We start from the raw sequence: 8165 nt of genomic DNA, 5'->3' as shown, positions 1-8165 counted from the left end.
AATATTCTTGTTTATCGGTCGGGATACCAGGATCCAAGTGTTGTTCTTCTCAATTTGATCTAATTACTCCTCCATAGCTTTAACCCAATGATCATCACCAAATGCCTCCTTATCACTTCTTGGTTCAATGGTGGAGATCATGCAATATTTCTCTCATATTCTCCTTCTAGTTAGTACTCCAACATCCTTATCCCCAATAATCTGCTCAAGACTATGGTTCAGTCTCACATACCTAGGAATAACATGATCATTCTCTTTAGGTTTAGCTTATTCATTACCATCTTCTTCTAAATTTATTTGTTCCAGTTAAACAAGTACATCAGAATTTGCTTTACCGGTTTCTCATTTAACAGTTTTAGGTTCCAAAAGAAAAATGCAAGGATCTTCATCCTTTTCTCTGAACTGGTTCCTTCTGAGACTTCAAGACATTCATCTACTTGAATATCAACACTCTCAATAATTCTCTATGTCCGGTTGTTGAAGCATTTATAGGCCTTACTCTTGGTGGAATAGACAAGAAATATGCCTTCATCACTCTTAGCTTCAAACTTGCTAATATAATCACCTCTTTTAATAAAACATTTGCTACCAAATATCTTAAAATAGTTAACATCAAGTGATCTCCCATACCAATATTCATAAGGGGTCTTGTACTTACCTCTTTTCACCAGAACTCGGTTCATTATGTAGATAGTTGTACTTACAACTTCTTTCCAAAATGTTTTCGCTACACCTCCTTGTATCAAGCTTGTCCTAGCAGCTTCAAGAACTGACTGGTTGTTCCTCTCTGCGATACCATTCTACTATGGTGTCCTTGGTGCAGAAAGTTGTCGCTTGATATCATTCTCATCACAATACTTAGTGAATTCCTCAAAAGTAAATTAACCACCTTGATCTGTTCTCAGACATTTTGTCTTTTTACCACTCTCTTTCTTAGCTAAGGCCCTGAATGTCTTGAACTTACCAAAATCTTCATTCTTATCCTTCAATAATGTGACCCACATCATCCTTGAACAATCATTAGTGAAGATTATGAAATATCTATCACCTTGAATGCTTCTTGTTCTAATTGGTCCACATAGATCTGTATGAACCAAATCTAACAAGTGCTCTACTGAGAAGGACTTGCTCTTGAAAGTTGAAGAAGTTATCTTTCCTAACTGACATTCTTTACAAAGAGCATTAATCGGTTTGTCTAGCTGAGGCATACCTCTTACTGTCTTGGACTTTCTCACATTAACAATGTTATCAAAGTTTATATGACAAAATCTCCTATGCCAAAGCCAGCTATCATCTATCTTTGCAATCAAATAGTTGCTAACTTTAGGATTAAGATGAAATAGATTACCGCTAGTTTGTTTCCTGGTTGCAATCAATTCACCTTTGTTGTCAAAGATTTTGCACATATCATTTTTAAACTCCAGTGGGTATCCTTTGTCATTAAGTTGTGCCACACTCAGAAGATTATCCTTTAGACCTTCAACCCAATAGACATCGTCAACACTGCTCTTCCCATTGAGAGAAATAACTCCCTTACCTTTAACCATACAAGATGTTAGTATTGATGATATCCCCAAAGATACTGAGAGGGGGGGGGAGGGGGGGTGAATCAGTATCTAACTGGTTAACAAAATTTCTGACCTTATTAAGTATTTTGCATTCCAAAACAATGTACCGGTAAACAAGAATTAATGTAGTAAATATGAATAGTAAAGACAACATAGAAAACACACGATAACACAAGATGTTTAACGAGGAAACCCGGTGTGGGAAAAACCTCGGTGGGATTTGTGACCCACAATATTCACTCATTGGCCAATGAATGGATATTACTTACAAGAGGGGCCTACACAGGCAGGAAGGCCAACTTCCTAGAGCTCACTGCTCAATTACAAAAGGAGGTCTCACTGACTTACAAAATGGATTATGAGAATCTAATATAATGTACTCCTCTGCTATGCTAGGTTCAGTACCAGTTTAAGCACATACAATAACCAAAAACCCTTCTACAAAATCTGCCTTAATATTCGCTCTACATATCCATCATATCTATCCTCTATCATGTATATCCAAATGATCTACAAGATATCATACTTATATATGAGTCTTATTACAATATTCCATGTCGTCTTACAAAAAGATATTACAATTAAATACAAAATATAATAATCAAAATCTTGTCGGTTGAGATGTCGGTAAACATTATTGTCGCTACTGGTGAACTGTCTATCGGTGTAGTCTGTCGGTGCCATAAGATTGCAAGGTTGCTGGTAAGTTTCCATTAATGACAACACCTTCAATCACCTTCAATTCTTATTGGAGTGTGCAATGCCAACACAGGGTGAGTCATTGCCAAATCTAACAAAACCGCCATCAAATTCCTTCAAGGAAAGAAATTTGCTCCGATCACCGGTCATATGATGTGAACAACCACTATCAATGATCCAATCATCAGATTTATCCATCTTGGACACTAGTGCCTTCTAATCTGATATCTCTTCCTTAATAGCTACAAACACAATATCTTCACTAGCATCATTATCAGATTCTTCATCACTAATACCACTATGAACCGCTATAAGATAGTCTCTCTTGCCTTTGCCCTTATACTTCTTGAATTTGCCTCTCTTGTCTTCATTTTCACCATTAGGATAGTTAGCTTCTATATGACCAATCTTGTTTCATGCAAAACATTTTAAAGGTAGTTTACCTCTGTATTTCCCAGTGCCTCTAGGTAGTTGTTTTTCCAACAATGCTTCAAGTTCCACTAGGCTGCCTTCATCATCAACATCTCTACTGGATCTAGATTCATAATCATGACAAGTATCTCTACTTTTTCTCATAGATGGGTTAGAGACAAAAGCTCTAAATGTAGATTTTGATTTATATACACTACCATCATAGCCGTTTAATTCAAAAGCAGTAAGTTTGTCAATAATAGAGTCAAGAGCTACCTTAGTTTTGTCAATGGACTTCAGCTCCTAAATAGCTGCAACTCAGATAGCATAGATCGGTAGCAGGGTTCTTAGTACCTTATTGATCACTGTGGCATCTTCCATTTTCCCTCCTCCACTCTTTATTTCACCAACTATCTCTTTTATCCTTTGACCATACTGTTGGATATTATCACCTTCAAACATTCTCATGTCATCAAACTTTCCTCTTAGGCTCTCCTCTTTAGCAATCTTAACATGTTCATCACCGCTATAAATCTCTTCAAGTTTTTTCCATACTTCATATGCAGTTTCAATACCATGAACATATACATATTCAACATTAGACAAGGAACTGATAATAGCCTCCAATGCTTGATGATTTTCTTGTTGTTCTTTCTTCTGATCATTAGTCAAAGTTCTAATAGGTGTAACATACTGAGTTTCTACATGATCCCAATACTGACTTCCTAGACTCTTAATGTAAATCTTCATTTTGTCGCTCCATATCCTATAGTTATCTTTGTTGAACTTCGGACCTTCCTTCTTCATCATGATCTATAAGATCTTTTCCTCAAGCTGTTAGGATTTTAGATTTAAGAGGACCTGAGATGCTCTGATACCAATTGATGGTATGATGAAAGAATAAGTATCTGGTAGATTACTAAGAGGGGGGGTGAATCAGTAAACAAAAAAACTAATACAAGCTTCCCAAACTCAAACTCAATCACACAAAGTAAACTTTCACTCTCAAGATCAATACTCATAAGAATACTCAACATCAACTGGTTAACTGTTATATCAACTTAACAGTAAACAACTTCAATCTTGTAAACATCAAAATGCTTAATCATATATCAACATATTTCATCTCTCATTGCTTCCAGTTATTATTCCCTATCAGAAGTTAAGTAGTCAATCAAATCAACAAATAAGATCATAACCACAAAAACATTCACGACATGACACAAATATTTATACATGGAAAACCCAAATAGGTAAAAAAAAATGGTGAGATGAGCCTCACAAGATAGCTATCTGAACCCTTCTGAAGTTCACCCTATTAGGAGCCAAGCCTGTTAAAGCTTTTACAATAAGTCATGTTAAGAACTGATCCTGTTAGGAATCACCCAGTTAAGGGATTTACAAAATGCCTTGATGAAAAGCAAATACCATGTTAGGAGTAACCTCGGTAGAGGATTTGAGAATCCAAACTAATGGACCACCTTGTTAGAGGATTTAAGAAGTAAACAAGCATGTTAGAGCTTACCCAGTTAGGGGATTTCAGTTCTGTTGTAATTGTTAGAAAACAACAGGTTTTCTCAATTTGTCTGAATAGCACTACATTTGCTTGATCAGATCCTTTTAAGCTTCAATCTGCCTTTACACAAACTACAGATCCATTCTCCAGTTAGGCAACCACACACTCAACTGATTTCTGCCAATTTTACCAACAACTTTACAAACAACTTCATCGACCTTAAATACAAATCAATTAAGTCGGTAACACAACAAAAACCTAATTATCTCATATAGATTACAAAAAAATCGGTTCAAGTGTGACCGTTGGATTTACATAGCAATCTATACACATTCTTCAAGAAAATTACAACCGCTCCATGATCACCGCTTTATCAGACTTTGTAACTCATCACTTGCTATGAATTAGAAGCAAACCACTTTGCTCATTCCCTAGACAATCAAACGAAAATGCTGAAACAATCTAAACTTATCCTCATACAATGATCACACGTGTCACTATCATTACTGCTCATCATTAGATCTTAAACCAACAAACTTGATCGGTTAGGGTTTAACAAAAACAACTGATAGGGTTTACTGGCTACATTACATAGAAAGGGTTTAACCTTATACACTGGTTTACTGGTTCAACTCACAAACTTACATACGGGTTTACAACATCTTCCTACCAGTTACAAGACAATATCAATAACAACAACAATATCAGCAATATCATAAATATCATCACCGATTCAATTGACATCAATGACAACATAATATATCATTAATGCAATCTTCATACAAATGCCAACAAAACTAAGGTATTATGACACAACATTTACTTTAGTATATCAATTTCAATCTCAATCAATTCAAGGTTAATTTTAAAATTGGGGTATGACCCAAGGAAAACCCCCATCAATGACCCTATTTCTTCCTTCTACATATTGGAAATTATTTTAGGAGCTACAAGAGAGGAACCTAAGAGAGTAGACAATGATAATCAGACTTATCTTTTGAAGGCACAAAAAGAAGAGGACCAAGATGATTGGTTCCCTTTGGTTTGAGGAATTTTTGAAGACCTTATAGTAATGGATTTTGTGTGTTGTCCTGATCTAGAAAAGGTTAAGTTTTACTACACTTGATATTCAGAGGACTAGGGTGACCTGTTGGCATTATGTGAACTGGTATGAGGACATGATGACATTGTATGTTGTCATTGATGTCAATATGCTGAAGAAGAGAGAACCGCTATGTTACCAAGAACCGGTATATGTGAGAACCAGTATAACACTGTGAACTGGCATTTGTGCCAAAGTGAAGCGGTGTGTTTGTTTAAGGTGAATTGGCATGTGGTTATGGGAACCGGCACATAGAAGCTTTGTATGACTACCAGTTGGTAGTCTCAACTTCAGGGTTTCTGGTTGAAGTGTCTCAAGCCTATGTGACTCAATTGGTGACTTTGTGTGATGAGTTAACATTGTAACAAAGAACAGATCATGTTGCCATGTTAGCTTTGTGCGCATGAAGGATCCTGCATGAAGGAGATTGTTCCTATCTACCTCGGGAATGTGCGAAGTCTGTAAACGGTGATAACGCGTGATGGGTTATCAGCCGCCATGAAATCGGTGGAAAACGAATGATGGAGAATGTCTTGAGATTGGTTCAAGACTGTTGCATTTAATGCAATGTGCTCAATGGTCAGGATTGAACCGTTTGAATTGCTTAACCTAATAGGTTTAGGGTTTAGGGTTTATGCTACCGACCTATCTATTTCCTATAAGGTCGATGTTGTGTTTCTTTCTGAGGTTGTTGGAAAAAGTTATGTGTGTGTATCCAAGAGAAGAGATATGTGATTCTTGCTAGATCAGAAGAGAGAAGTGATACCTATAGAGTGTAAGTGCAGAAGGTGAAGATGAGCTAAAGCAAATTTGCATTGGTATTAACTGTTGTTACTAGATCATTGTAATACCTGTTGATCTCTAACCACTTCAACAGTTGGGAAATCCCTTAACAGGGTAGCTTTAACTGGCTTACTGTAAATCCTTTAACAGGGTGACTCAAAACCATTGAGTTCTTGAAATCCTCTAACAAGGTAACCTTTAACAGGGTTTAACCCTTAACCGGGTATTCTAGCCATCCCTTAACCAGGTGATCCCTAACAGGATTGGTTCCTAATAGAACCTATTGTATCAGTCTTTAACCAGACAAGGCTCCTAACAGAGCGGACTTCTAAAGAGTTCAAAAACAACTTGTGGGTATTCATCCCCACCGTGGTTTTTCCCAGTTGGGTTTCCACATGAAAAAACCGTGTGTCATGTGTAGTGTTATTCATGTGATGGTTTGAGTAATTTGTGTCTGAAGTTAAATCACGTTGATCTAGCTGCTTATATATCTTTTGATGATAGATTACCTATTCATGCACTAGGGTGAAATGTAAATGAAGTATTAGATTGTATGAGAAGATAAGTGTCAACCGGTTTATGCTTGTCTCAGTTATTCTAGGTTTTTCTGGTTGTACTATGTTTAAGACTGGAGTTACTGTCTATCTGCCTATGCATAGTGTCTGTTGACAAACTAGTTTTAGGATTGTGTTTTTGTCCATACCGATTCACCCCCCCTCTCAGTACCGGTTTGGTACTATTAGTTCATCATTGAGTTATCAATTGGTATCAGAGCATCCTCCAGGTCCTCTATGTTATAAGCTTAACTGCTTGAGGTAAAGATCCCAATCTAATGATGAAGAGGGAAGGTCCAAAATTCAACAGAGAAAATTTCAGTATATGGAAAGATAGAATGAAGATATACATCAAAAGCATGGGTGCTCAACACTAGAGTTATGTTGAGAATGCCTATGTTGCCCCTACCAGTACTCTCACTGATGACCAAAAGAGAGAGATGCAGGAGAATGGGCAAGTCATGGAAGCCCTAATTAGTAGTTTATCTGACATTGAGTTTATTGATGTCCAAGATAAGGTAAATCCCAAAGAGGTATGGGATACTCTTGAAAATATCTATGGTGATGATGAGCATGTAAAACAAGCTAAGGAAGAAAGCCTTAGAGGGAAGTTTGAAGACATGTAGATGGTTGAAGGTGAGACCATTCAACAGTATGGAATAAGAATCAAAACTATTGTTGGAGATATCAAGAGTGCAGGTGGTAAAATGGAAGATTCCAATATGGTAAGAAAAGTCCTGAGATCCTTATTACCGGTGTATGCAATAAGGGTTGTTGTTATTCAGGAGTTGAGATCAATAGACAAGACTAAGGTATCCCTAGACTCCATCATTGCAAAGTTGACAGCCTATGAGCTAAATAGTTTTGATGGCAGTGTTCAAAAGACTGAATCAACTTTTAAAGCTTCTGTTGTACCATCCAGAAAAGGAAAAGAAGCTAGCACTAGTGGTGAACCAAGACAGAGTAGAGAAATGGATGATGAGGAGATTTTGATGGCATTTGAAGCTCTTCTTTCCAGGAAACTTCCTAAAGGAACCGGCAAATACAGAGGTAAGCTCCCTTTGAAATGCTTTTCTTGTAACCAGATAGGACATATTGATGTAAACTATCCTAATGGTGACAACAAGGACAAACCGGAAAGGTTCAAGAAATTCAAAGGAGGAAACCAAAGAAATTGTTTTGTGGCAGTTGATGAAGGTGTCACAGATGAGGAATCAGAAGATGAAGAAAATGAAGATATTGTGTTTGTTGTTGTCAAGGAAGATGTATCAGACAAGAAGGCTCTTGTCTCCTACTTTGATAATTCCAATGAGTGGATTATTGACAGTGGTTGTTCTCACCATATGACTCATGACCAGAGCAAGTTTCTATCCTTGGAAGAGTATGATGGTGGTGTGGTTTGCTTTGGTAATGATGCACCATGTATGGTCAAAGGCACCATCTCTCTGAATGGAAAGAGTAGTGCTGACAATGTGTATTGGGTTGATGGTCTCAGACACAACCTTCTGAGTGTTGCCCAGCTGAATGAAAGT

The sequence above is a fragment of the Cryptomeria japonica genome, chromosome 3, assembly GCF_030272615.1.
Source record: "Cryptomeria japonica chromosome 3, Sugi_1.0, whole genome shotgun sequence".
Taxonomy (NCBI): domain Eukaryota; kingdom Viridiplantae; phylum Streptophyta; class Pinopsida; order Cupressales; family Cupressaceae; genus Cryptomeria; species Cryptomeria japonica.
This window is presented reverse-complemented; position numbering follows the sequence as displayed.